The sequence below is a fragment of the Balaenoptera ricei genome, chromosome 16 (genome assembly GCF_028023285.1).
Source record: "Balaenoptera ricei isolate mBalRic1 chromosome 16, mBalRic1.hap2, whole genome shotgun sequence".
NCBI lineage: Eukaryota > Metazoa > Chordata > Mammalia > Artiodactyla > Balaenopteridae > Balaenoptera > Balaenoptera ricei.
In genome coordinates this window covers 58,184,239-58,197,733 of record NC_082654.1, presented here as the reverse complement: position 1 = coordinate 58,197,733, position 13,495 = coordinate 58,184,239, and the positions used below count along the sequence as shown (strand labels likewise).

The 13,495-nt window shown below is 46.4% G+C and overlaps 2 protein-coding genes across 10 annotated transcripts in view; one reads left to right on the top strand and one right to left on the bottom strand.

Moving 5' to 3' along the window:
* KCNMA1 (potassium calcium-activated channel subfamily M alpha 1) overlaps positions 1 to 13,495 on the bottom strand; it is a 786,057-nt gene that overhangs the window by 116,794 nt on the left and 655,768 nt on the right. The gene's annotated exons all lie outside the window — the stretch shown is intronic.
* LRMDA (leucine rich melanocyte differentiation associated) overlaps positions 1 to 13,495 on the top strand; it is a 1,782,822-nt gene that overhangs the window by 1,613,406 nt on the left and 155,921 nt on the right. The gene's annotated exons all lie outside the window — the stretch shown is intronic.

The window sequence follows — 13,495 nt, the reverse complement described above, 5'->3', positions numbered from 1 at the left end:
CCCGGCCTGCAGAGCAGTTGGGATAAATTCAATTAATGGGGAGTCAGAGTTGGATGAAAGGAGCTTGTTTGAGTTAGGAACGTATTGCGGACCTGAAGGGCAGAATGAGGTCGCTCTGGGAGGAGTGAAACAATGGGTTTGCCACGCATTCCTAACTCGCACCTCTACCCACCCAGACGCAAAGACCCGATGACTTCTGGAAGGGAATGCGTCAGCACCCCCACATCCACCACAGAGCACCACGGGCATCGAACACGATGCCCAGCGGAACCAGTGAAAGAAATGCGCTCTCTTCAAAAGAAGCAGTGGTTAATTCTAGACCCAGCTCTTCAAGACTGCTCCAGCATTCAAAGGAAGCAGCTGTTCAGAAACAAGTGTTTTGGTCAAGGTGGCACGAGAGAACAAGAAGCGAGACCTCGAGGCTCAAGATCCTCTTTTCTCTTGAGATATGTGCCTAACAAGCTATGGAAACAATAATCCTGACACAGTGTGCATGTTATTCAGCAAACAGGTGTTGAATTCCTACTGTGCGCCTTGGCTGCTGTGTGCAATACGTTGAGAGGAATCCGAAGACCGCTGAGAGTTGTCTGTGGCTTGTTGCTTACTTCTAAAAAGCCCCAGATGAAAACTGCTCTAAATGAGGCTTATAGGAGTTGTTACAGAATTACAGAAGAGAGATCCATCTGAGTTGGCGGGGGTGGGCAGTCAAGAAGTCGTCACAGAGATGGCACCATTTGAACTGTGTGTTTAAAGCAGGAGTCAGCAAGTGTTTTTCTGCAAAAGTCAGGTAGTAACTATTTGGGGTTTCGTGAACCTTGTGCTCTCCATTGCAACTATCCATCTCTAGACCTGTCCTCACATCAGGTCTGCTCAAAGAAAGAGGCAAAGGCAGGGCGTGGCTGAAAGATTTGGGCACCGTCTTGACCCTGATCTTTGCACTAATCTTACTAATGGGAAAATCAACAAGGAGCAGAGCCCAACTGCTCATAAAGAAACTTAGAAAAGGTGATGATGTGAAGCCTTAACACCATCCAGACCTCAAAGATGGGTTGAGATCAAGACCACCATCAAGAAAAGAAATTTGGATAGAATTTAAAAGAAATGTTCTCTCTCCCCACCATCTGTTCCCCTCTTGTTTGCTCTCCAACCTTCATCTTCCAAAAACACACTGAACTAACTCCATGTCGCTAGCTCTATGTCCATTTTAGAGATGGAAAACTCATGAGGTAGTTTCAGTAAGATGAGGAATGATGAGACACAGAGTCACAGTTGGTCCATGAGATAGGTCCTATTATTATCTCCATTTTACAGATGAGGAAACTAAGGAATAGAGAGGTTCTGGAGCTGGCCCAAAGCCCCACAACAGTAAAGGAAGACATCTATTCTGGGATTGCCTAGATAAAATAAGAGGATGCAGGTGCTTTGAGAAGTATGAGGACTCATACGTGTGTAAGGCATTACTCTCGTTACAGCAGTCAGCATCCACTGAGCAACCATTTCGTGAACATATCAAAACATGACTGGGGCTTCCCTGGTGGCGCAGTGGTTGAGAATCCGCCTGCCAATGCAGGGGACACGGGTTCGAGCCCTGGTCCGGGAAGATCCCACATACCGCGGAGCAACTGGGCCCGTGAGCCACAACTACTGAGCCTGCGCGTCTGGAGCCTGTGCTCCGCAACGAGAGAGGCCGCGACAGTGAGAGGCCCGCACACCGCGATGAGGAGTGGTCCCCGCTCGCCGCAACTAGAGAAAGCCCTCGCACAGAAACGAAGACCCAACACAGCCATAAATAAATAAATAAATAATAAATAAATTTATTAAAAAAAAAAAAAAAAACATGACTGCACCAGGACTGATTTCAAAGTCCTCAGAAAACACACAAATCTCACCCCTTCTCTCTTTTTCCCTGCCGTAAGCTTTCCTAGAATTTCAGGCTTTAATTGCCAAGGAGATCACTTAGTTCACCGCACAGTGAGGGGAATGGCTTGGGAATCCCCTACTATGATTCAGAGAAAAGACAGGAGATGTCTGCCTATCAGAACCCATCTTCGTCTTCATGGAAGAAAACCGTGACGGAGTGGCCCTTCCAGCAACTAGCACCTTGCATATTTCACATCTGCGTGCCAAGACCTCCAGGCCACATGACCTGCGTCTGTACCTCATCCCTGCCTGCACTCTTAGCAAGTTTCATTCTGTCACTTTCACTGCACGTCTCTTTTCTCTGCAGGTCATTGTACCTCCCTTTTCAGTAACACCTGTTTAGGGCTTTGGCTTGGAAGCATCCCTGCTGGACGTGTTCTCTCAGTTGGTTATGTTACAAGCCATATGTGGAAATTTACTCATCTGCACGGAAGAAATGGCCAGATCAACCTTGAGAAAGTGCAGAGAGCAATTCAAAGCCACTCAAAGGTAAGGGAAGGCTTGATACAGCCTGAGAGAGGTCTGTGAGCAATCAAGAAAGCTCCCTGCCCACTCCACGTCTCGAGCAGAATACACAGAAAAATGACACAACAGAAAATATCCATGAGACACACAGCCTTCAGACACCTCAAGGTGGGAGGAACTGTCACTTGGGTGCTATACGATTGGATCTGCCCACCTCAAGTCAGAGTCAATGATCTTAATGGTCAAGAGTGGCCTCAAACATGTCTCCGCAGTTTGGCAGGCTGACTTGGTCATCGGCAAATGGCTACGGCTCTTTACAAATGGGCCCCTTTTCTCATATTGGTCCCACCTGATGCATTATTATTTTTGTGCCACCCTGACTCACGAAAGTGATCAGGTTCATCAAAATTAGTAAAACGGAATGCAAATGTCACAAGTCCTTGATTTTCTAGGATACATGCTCTACATACACATGGACACTTTGTGCGGTGGTATCCCTGTCTCTCATTTGAAACACTGGTGGGTTTTTGCCTACCATGATTTTTTTTTTCGGTCTTTGTTTCTAGATCTTCTTTCCCAATGTTTAACCTTCACAAAGAATATGGATTGTACCTCCTAGCTGATAATTTTCAAGATCCCTCAGTTACGTCCTAGTTTTTCTTTTTCTCGCTACATTATCCCCCGTGAATCTTCTTATATCCTAATTGTGGGATGTCTCCAACTGGGATCCAAGAAGATTGTACTCACACACACTATGTATATATCTATATATCTGTATCTATATCTTTATCTATATATCTATAAATACACACCCTATATATATCTATATATTTATATATACACACACATTATATATATCTATATATCTGTATCTATCTTTATATCTATATATACCCACTATATATATCTATATTTATATATGCACACACACTATATATCTATATCTTTATATCTACACACACACTATATATATTTCTGTATCTATATGTACATCTTTATATTTCTATCTATATCTACACACACACACTATATTGTAAGCGGCTTAGAAAGTTTTAGGAAACTTCACAGATCCGGGGCCATCCTGCTTCTGGCTGACCATCTATCCCTTTAACTAATGGCTGAGAATCCCTTCATTTATTCATTCTTTCACTCATCAAATATTTACTGAGCTGGAATCCTTCAGGCCACTTCCTACTCAGGTATTCTTGCCAACATACAAAGCCCAGCCAAGGATTCTAGCATAGTACATTTCTGGCCTTGCAGGGAAGGCAGGCAGCCCCCAGGTCTTTTCTTGACTGAGTGCAATCCAACTGGCTCCAGCCCAGAAAGCTGCCAAGGGCCAAAAGGAAGATCACATGAAGGCAAGCAGTCAGCTCCACTCCCAGAAGACGGCCCTTGCAGGTACCATCTTGTGTGGCTTCAGCTCTGAGGAGCAGTCTTTCTCATTTCATTTCAAAGTCGTTCAGTGCAGCTGATCATCCCTGACGCGGACCTGCCTCAAGAGCTCCCACTCTGAGTTTGCACAGGGTTTTCTCTGTTGCTTTTGGAGTATTTGGTGGTACTCACCCTGCCATGTTGAACGGGATAAAAGCAGGGCTTTCAGCTTTACTCCACGAGGCCAGAAGAATGTTTCTCTTGCTATTTCCCTTGGTTGTGGGAGGACAGCTCCTTCCGCGGATGACCAGATGAAATGGTCAGAGAAGGAAGAGGCCACTTTGGAATCTTCAGACCTTTTCCCCAGCTCATCTGAGCTGGGGATCAGAAGAATGTCTCCTCAGAAAAAAAAAATCTACGGGCTTGTCTAGAAGCTCTCTGCAAACCAGGAACTGACTATTTATAAAAAGGTCTTTTCGATGCTCTCTGAAATTTCAGCTGTGTGGGTCTGACAATGCTGAACTTGTTTCTGCCCAGTTAGATTCTCCTTGGAAAGGTGTTTGGCTAGGGAAGCAACACTCCGGTAAGCAAATGTAAGGATGGAGGATTCCTTGATTACCTAGGTAATCCAACATGATGGACTTCCCCGGTAGTCCAGGGGTTAGGAACTCCGTGCTCCCACTGTAGGGGGCGCGGGTTTGATCCCTGGTCAGGGAACTAAGATCCCACAAGCTGTGCAAGGCGGCCAAAAAAAAAAAAAAAAAAAAAAAAGAATGTTGGTTCAGGAGAAAACCTCGGAGAGAATGCCAGGAGTTGGCATTCTCAGCACACACACTCCCCCACTTCGAGGGAGCTCAGGACTCACGTGCTTTTCTGTGCTGTTTCAATGACCCTCTGGGGTCAAAGGTGTGCATAAATCTCCAGTCATGGGTGCTGACATACAGACACAATGAACGCAGATCAAATTCTTGTGCACAGAGAAATAAAAAGGAAAAGAAAATTGCTCCACGGTACTTAGAAATGCCACACGACTTCCTCGGATTTTGTGTGGCCGTACTTCACAGGAAATGTGTTTTGTATTTCTACCAGAGTCCGATGCTGGCTGGAAACAACAGCGGATTTTCAGTGAATGGGATGTGAAGCACTTTATTATTTTTTTCCCTCCACAGATGGAAGGAGACATGCTGTCTCCCTGAGAAAGATGGGAGGAGAAAGTCACCTTGCCATACACAGGGATTTAAAAAAGAATTCCCAGGAGCTCTAACTGAAGCCACCTCAGGCAGCACGAGCCACGACCCTCAGGGCTGGCCACATGCCCCAGCTGGTGGCCCTCGTTGCTTTGTTTCTGCCGCCCAGCCTGGTTCAAGGCCATTCATGCCAGCGATTCAGAGCTGCCTGGCTCTGCCCCCATCAACACACTCAAGATGTGGGTCTTGTTGGAAATGCAGAGGCTGGTAAGGGAAGAAGAAGAAATACTGGTTCCAAAAAAAAAAAAAAAAAAATAGATGGAGTGGATCCCCAAGACCAGGGGCAGTGGAGACAGTCCAGTAGGTCTCCAGGCCCAGCCAAGATCTCAGGAAATTCTCCAAGAAGACAACGACTCCACGGAGCCCAAATGGGAAGCACAATGACTGCTGAGTCAGCTGGGGAGAATTAAGCTCAAGAAATTTAACTAATGGAATTCAACCGCTTCAGCGCCATCAATTAAAATTTCTTTAAAATGATTTTAACTTCTTGGAATTGTATTTGGATAATGTGCTTCAGCTGGGAGTCCTAGAGGCCGTTAGATCGTCTTCCTTCCCAGGCTTCTCGGAGCAGCTCACTCCTGCCTCCTCCTAGCACATGTCCCCCCCCAGCCACCCCCCGGCCCCCCGCTGGTCTTCTCCACCCTCACAGGATGGCTCCCAAGGCCCTCAGCTCCAGCCCCTCTTCCCAGAGCCGCCACTGAAGTCCTCCCAAAACAAAGCCTCTGTGGCTCATTCCCCTGATCAAATCCCTTGAATGCTTTCTATTGTATTACGTGTGAATACAGTGCCATAACAGGGCCCTGCTCACCTTCAAGGCTCCTCTCCCCTCGCTCCCAGGCACAGGTCTTAAGCTCCAGCCAAACTGGGTGACCAGCTGTTAGACAGGAGGCTCCGGCCCTCGGCGCCCCCCTCCACTGCCACGCCCTCTCTCGTGCTGTCAGGCAGGACACCCTTTGCCTCCCATCCTCCAAGGCACATCTGAACTGTCCTCTCCTGTGGGACTCTTCCTCGGCTGACCAACAGGAGGTGACCTCTGGGCCTTTGCACTGCCAAGCACTTTGCCCTCCTCTCTCACAACGCCCCCAACGCTGTCTCCAGCTCTCAGGACTGGAATCCTCGTCTTTCTTCTCCTTCCTTGGAGACAGACTGACATACCCATCTTCTTCAACTGAGTAAGGAAAAGAGTAACTCATTTTGCTCCCTAGACTGAAGAACCAACTGTCCAGCCTATCCTCAAATGCCAGCCCCACCACCGACTCGCCATGTGACCCTTGGCAAGTCACTTAACCTCTCTGTGCCTCAGTTGCCTCATCTGTCAATGCACAGATGCCTCAGTTTACAGCTGCCTCAACGGCAAATAACAGTTACTACCTACCCCACGGTAAGGATTAAGTAATATCCGTACAGGGCACAGAGCAGTGCCTGCAATGCAGCAAATGCCACGTGTGGGTTCAATTTGACAATAACAACAGTAACTAGCATACACGTACCCACATACACACACCCCCTTGCAGGGCTGGCAGAGTCCCCTGCATACAGTAAGAGTAGACACTAAGTCTAGTCTTAACGTGAACGCAAGTTAAGCAGTTGGCCATTTCCCAGCACCACCACATAAGCCTCGGTTCCTAGGAATACACACACACTAACAGCAGAGGTGTCAACCTCGCCTCAGAAGAGGAAAGCAATTTTTCAGCAAATCTTAGTAGGCTTCACTCTTCTTTCCTCCTCACCGATGGGTATGACCTGTTTGTAATCTCTACATCCACTCTATTCGGAAAACGGTTCCCATTTACGCTGTTCTGTGCTCCATCGCTTCTAGGCTTAAATGCGCATCAAAGATTCCCAAGCACTGAGAACTTGCCTGTAAGCACGCTGGCAAATGTCCTACATTTGTTGGGCCAGATGACAAATGTCCATCTCAGATCAAGGAGCACCCAACTGAAATGATGGGCACCGTATGAGAAGGGAGGATCCCCAGGTCTGATTGAGACCAGAACGCTGCCGATCAACTGCTCATTTCCGTCTGGATGGGATTTGGAAGCAGGATGTGGTGCAGCCTAAGGCCGCCGCCCTGCAAGCCTCTCTCCGATGGCTTTACACCATCGTTGGTCTGATGCTAATTCAAGACAATGCCCCAGCGCATCACAACAAATTAGCCACAGACACGCGATAGCAATCAACTCAGGGCGCTGTCCTGAATGCGGGAATGTCCTGATTCCCTGTCTCCACGAGCTGCACGCTCCCACAGATGTTTCTAAAAGCCTCTTCCCAAAGGCCCATTTAGAGAGAAATTAAATGCAACTTTGACTTAATTAACGTTTTAAATGATAATGAATACAATGTAGATTCATGGGAGGCATTTACATTGTGTTGTAAAATTGATAAAAATTTAATAACTCTTTGTTAATAAGTTATGTCTCCCCAGACCCATAAAGCCTAAGGCGCTGCAAACTCCAGCCTGGGTCTAATCCAGGCTCCTGGTGCAGGTGGAGGAGGGAAGCAGAGATGGACTTGACATTTGCTCCAAGCCTGCTCTAATTCTAAACCTCTGCTTGTTCATCAGTACTTTATTTCATACAGTAAAGGTCAGGATTTGGGCTCAAGGCACAGCCTTGACAAGAAAGCTCAAGTGAAAGGCGGGCTGGCCCTGGCATCTGTCGCCTGAGATAGCAGGGGGTGGGGGGGATGGAGAGCTAACTGGCCACTTCTCCCCTCCTCCACGGAGGTAAGAGGCAGAGTCCACTGCCTGGTGGTAGGAGCTGTCAGGGTGAGTATGGTGACAACTGGCCACTGTCCTGAAATAAAAATGCAAACATAATTTCCATGTCACCTTGCATAAGGACTTCTGCCTAGCTTACTTGTGGCATGCCAACATCTTTTCTGGTTCGTCCTTGAGGAGACCAGTCACTTATTAAAGCATCATATCCCTGGGGAGGGAGGTGTCCAAGTGACGGGGGTAAACACAGAGCACCCTTTCCTCTTTCCGACTTTTCTACTTCTTGTCTCCCAGCTCTGCTTCAAAGGACTTCTTGTGAAAAGTTGGCTGTTGTTTGCCTACTTTTCCCTTTCTCTTTCATCTACATGTGGTACCTCTTCACAGCATATTTATCTTAAAGAATTCAACTATTTTGGAGGAGGAAGAGAGTACAACGGGGTCTCAAAATGCAAGTCAATTACTTCTTCACCTGACACTAGACTGAAAAAAACCCAGTTATTTATTATGAATAAAAACATGGTTTGTTTGGAGCTCTTTAGAGATGGGCAATTAAAAGGATTCTCTTCAAAGGAAACTTTGTTCAAGCATGATGGCTGCCTTACAATGAGCTGACCACCATATAAGCAAGTAGGAAGGCATCGTGCTTCGTGTCACCCCGCTGCTGAATGTGGCTACCAGAAAATCAAAGGAGAGGCACTGGCTTCTGTAGCCTTGCCTTCTAACAACAAAAGTGCCCTAAGATGCCCTCCCAGGTCCATTACTCATGGAATGATTAAATGGTTGCCTAGGCCAAGTTGCCTTCCTGTTTTCACTTCCTGCAATGAAGTGCAAATGGCCAAATCAGGACACATGGGCCAAGGTAGCTAAAGAGCTAGGGTAGAATCCAAAGGGTGCTTTAGTGTTAGCAGCAGTAAATGGATATTGTGTGTGTGTGTGTGTGTGTGTGTGTGTGTGTGTGTGTGTGTGAGAGAGAGAGAGAGAGAGAGAGAGAGAGAGAGGTGGGAGAGGGAGGGAGGGAGGGAGGGAGAGAGAGAGAGAGAGAGAGAGGGAGAGAGGGAGGGAGGGAGGGAGGGAGGGAGGGAGAGAAGGAGAGGCACTGCACCAGTAAGCATGAGAAAATGGGAGAAACTGCAGACCCAGAATGAATAGGCTTTAAAAACTACAGGGAGAACAATGATTAAATTGATTTGGGCTGAGTGTGCTTTGCCTATCTGTTTTCTTACTTTCTATCACTGATGGTGGTAGTGGGAAGAGAGAGTCTTGGTTTTCAAGGTCCAGAGTAAAATAAACAAATAAAATTTAGGACTGGGGAGCTTGAGAAGGTCGCCCAAAACTATACCCACAGAAAAGGACTGAGATAATTATGGGCTGTTGATTTTTAAAGGCAGCTTATTAAATTAAATCTCCCTGCAACAGGCACTGGAGACTGTCAGCACAGGGTGTGTCCTATTATAGACACTTTCCTAGAGCTATTTGCACTCCCTGCCCCAGTATCTGATTTTATGTACTTCGAGATGCCATTAGTTTAGTAGAGTGAATTTAGTTCTATTGACAATGTTAATTCTCTGCCTGTACAAACCAAAGGCTACTCGGGATAAGCTGATTTTTGCTTATTATCGGACAAGACTCAAGATTACACTAAACTGATTTTGGTATGTCTCCCTTCAACCTAATCGTATCGGACTTCTCCTCTCGACCGAACCACTGGAGTTGAATGCCTCCTTGTATTATATTTACACCCGAAAGAAAAGTCGTGCACCACTTAAAATTAGCTACAGTAGTTTGCAAGTGGGTGTATGTAATTGTGCAGCTTTAAACTATTAGTAAATTGAAAGGTTGGTGTGAGTGATCACACATGTCCTTTGGCTGAAACTATCTCCAAGTACAAGTTTAAAGATCTGTTTCTCTTCGAGCACATGATTAACTTGTTCATGTCAGGGTTACTGACGGTTTGTGACCAGCATCATGTCAGGCAGTCCTCAGCAGGTCTGAATCAATAGGCTCTTATGCTGTCACTGCATCATAATTTTAATTGTCCCCTTTCTATTAGACTTAGCAATCAGACATCGAGCAAGAATGAAATAACAAGAATAAATTCGGAACAGAGAAAAGGTACTATTTTACAAAATTATATGGAGGGGAAGTGGAACAGATTAGAACCTCAATCTATATTGACGGCTGTATGGATGTTGCTAGCCATATATTTTTTATGTTTGACAGTATTAGAACATAGCTACTTGTGGAAAGTCTGGGGCCCGTACCATCTTAGAGTCTTCTAAGAGAGCTGGTACTTTTGCCCAGGATCATCCAAAGTGGAAACAAAATTGGAACGATCCAAAAATGATGCTCTGCACACCAATTCTAGCCCACCGTATTGAATGATTCAGTCTTGCCAAAAATAGAATAGCCTTGTGATGAGTCCTTACTGGTCACTCTTTGCGTTACTTCTCTTACTGCTTTTTAAGTCTTCTGCCTCCCCTTCTCTGCAAATCTTTTTGTCAGCACAGTGTGGCCTGACATCCCACGAGTTCAACAGAAGGAGACAACCGTTAGAAAAGTATGTGACTTAGCAGCAAGGGGAACGGTGTAATGGGCCACACCTCCAAGGAGAGGTACACGGAGCAGGCAGGGCTTGCTGTTAGGAAGCAGAGTTCTAAGACTGTGTGAACACTTTTAATATATTGCCACTCCTCTGGGAACTGGCTACTTCTCTTCCCACTTCAGAAAACACATAATGGGACTTTGTGTTTCAATTTACCGTCCCTCGAAAACGGAAATCTTTCCCCTTATAAGAAAAAAAAAAAAAAATAGTAAAGAGGTAGACGAAAGGCAAAAGAGAAGGAATCGGACAGTCCCCAGAGCACACCGGCTCAACTGGGAAACTGCGACCAAAGCAAGCTCTGTAATAATATAATGACCTTTAATGAGTGTCTTGGGAAACAATACAGCCCCAGCATAAAAGACAAAGGGCAAAACCCATCACGGCTCCGCTGACACTAATTCAAAATGATTTTCAGAACAACTAAAGAATGTAAGAGAAGTAATCTGATCCGCCCATCTGACCTCACTTTGATTCAAGGGCCCTTCTCCTGCCATTTCTAATTGTCAAACCCTCTACGTTTCACATCTGCTCATATTTAATGAAAAGCCCACTCTCACCACTGCTCTTTGAGGCAACCAGCTCTGTCCAATGGGCACCACCCAACCCCACCACCAGCGAGGGAAGCCCGGGGATTGCTATTGGAGCTCTGCCAGAGGAATTCTGCGTAGACGTAGACATTCTTTAATTGGAGAAGAAGGGCTTATGTGGGCCCACGAAGGGGCTCAAATTGGAATGGATTTTTCTAACTTATTATTAATGGTCAAAGGTGAGTGGACTCACACAGGGATGGATGAAATCTGCTTTTGTTTGACGGAGTGACGACGGCGGGGAGACTGATGAAAACAGAGGAGGCAAACCCCACCCCCCCCAAGCTGTCAGTACCAGTTACGCCTTCGACACACAGCCCAAAGCTCCACATTTTCCACGGTGGAGCTGATGCTGGAGGGGTAGAAAGACAGCAGTCTCATGCCCAGGATGTTTCTGAGAAGACGGGACCATCCCACCCCAAGTTTTTCTCCTCCTGGCCTCCATCAACACTTGGATTAAATTGCAGAGCTGAGAAATCCCTCCAATTATGGTTTCTCCTGGATAAGATGGAAATTGCACACACTGGGTATCATGGGCCTCACGTAGGGGACACAGATTTGCTGTGATTGGTATGGGTGGCCGGTGCCAAGACATGACCACAGGCCTTAGTTTAGAGCCTGAGTGGCTCCTTCCTTTTCTCCACTGGATCTCTGGCCAAGGTTTTAGAGCCTAGCGGTTATGTGAAAGTAGAAGTTGGGCCTTAGATGGGTAACCGAGGGGGCTGGTGCTTACATTCACCACCATCAATCAAAGAGATGTGGCCAAACTGGGCCACCACAGCTCACCCCTCCACTCCTCCTCCCCAGCTCCTGTCTTTGAACCTGGTGTCTTGCCATACATCGTAGACAAACAAATTCTTTGTATGGTTGTGACCGAGTTCACCCTGGTGGTGTCACATGAACCAGACAGAACTGTGATGAGAATAAAGGAGTAAGGGCACGTACGATGGCATGTGCAAGAAAGATTTAAAGGAAATTTCCTTCCTAGGATTTTAGGCCAATATGATGGGACAGTCCAAAATCCCTCTCAACACCACGTCTATTCAGTATCACTTTAAAAAGTGAATCCTGTCCCTCGGCACTGTTCTGATGGAGCAGTGAATCATAAATCAGAGACGATGATGATTCTCTGGTCCTAGATCGAACTTTTCCAAATGCCTCTAAGACCGCTCCAAGCACAATAATGTCTCAGACCTGAACCGTAGTTTCAAACGTCAGCACTGGGCATGGCACACTCCACTGCATACAGTAACGCGAGGGCTCCCTCAGCCCTGGACGCCCCGTAGATCACTGCCACACAAGCACACCATGCTGGGACCGCAGGCTCTTTTCCCTCCTTGTTGCCAGTATAAATTAACTGCTGCTGGTGAAAATTTAGTTCAACCAGCTCTGGGCACTTGGAAGAAAAGCGAACGGATAATATGGTTACCAACACACGTGGTGGGTGCTTTCAAGAGGAAGGGATGAACACAGAAGGACTGTCTTCTACCGCCCATGCTACCAAAAATGTGAAAATAAGGTGACAGCCATACTTTAAGGTATCCAAGTCCTCAAGCAAAGCACAACCTCTTCTGCCCTTAGAAGAGGTCCCTCAGTGAACAAGCTGGAGCTTTCAGTAGCATCACCCACGTACCATATCAGTAAAACACAAGCAAAGTCCATGCTGAAGACAAGGATAGTGTTGGGAGGAGGGAAAGGTGCTCGGGAATCTGGTGTAGCTCAGCCTCGCCAGCTGCCACTGCAAGACCCTGAGAGACTCCTGAACACCTCTGAATTTGTGGGGGACAAAGACTGACCCCAAGGCTGCACGATGGACTCAAGGAAACCACGATGCTTCTCGGCTTATGATTTTTGTTGTTATTTGGAATCACAATTGCTACAAGATACCTTAAACAGGGGGCTATATTTCTAGAAAAAAATGAAAGATATTAATGGACTGATCCTTTGAATGAGTCATCTTTTTGAGGGGAAGCTCTAGAAACCAGCGGTCTGTATAGGTTGGCAGATTCTTTTTCAGAGCATAGTAGGCAATCTGGCACTGGAGGAATGAGATACAGGTTAGGGGGACACAGTAAAAAAAAAAAAAAAAAAATACCCATCTGCATTGAAACCCTGTTATATTTTGGAAAGTATCTAAGCTCACTAAAAGCAATTTCATGCCAGAGTTGGCTTGTTCTCTCTACACCGTTTTCCTTCCTCCTTTCGACCCAATCCGATGTCTAACCCCTTTCCCCAAATAGTAAGATATACATTCCCATGCATCTCTGTACCAATATAGTGTTTGATGTGCTTTCACATTAATTTCCAAGCATATTTATTTAAAGGAGAGAGGAATAATATCACTGGATTATAATATCACAGCCTGCACGCTCTTACAAGAAACACAACACGTTCACAGAATAGGGAGGGAGGCCTCCCCAGCACGTACACAGTGACACAGGCAGCGAGGGCAACACACCACCACATACACTGGGAGGAAAACATCAGCCCGACTGACTCACAGCACCACAGGGCACGACACGAGACGGGGGTAATGCCACAGACAGCACAGACATGGAACTGTATGTGTTGGGGTTAAACTTAC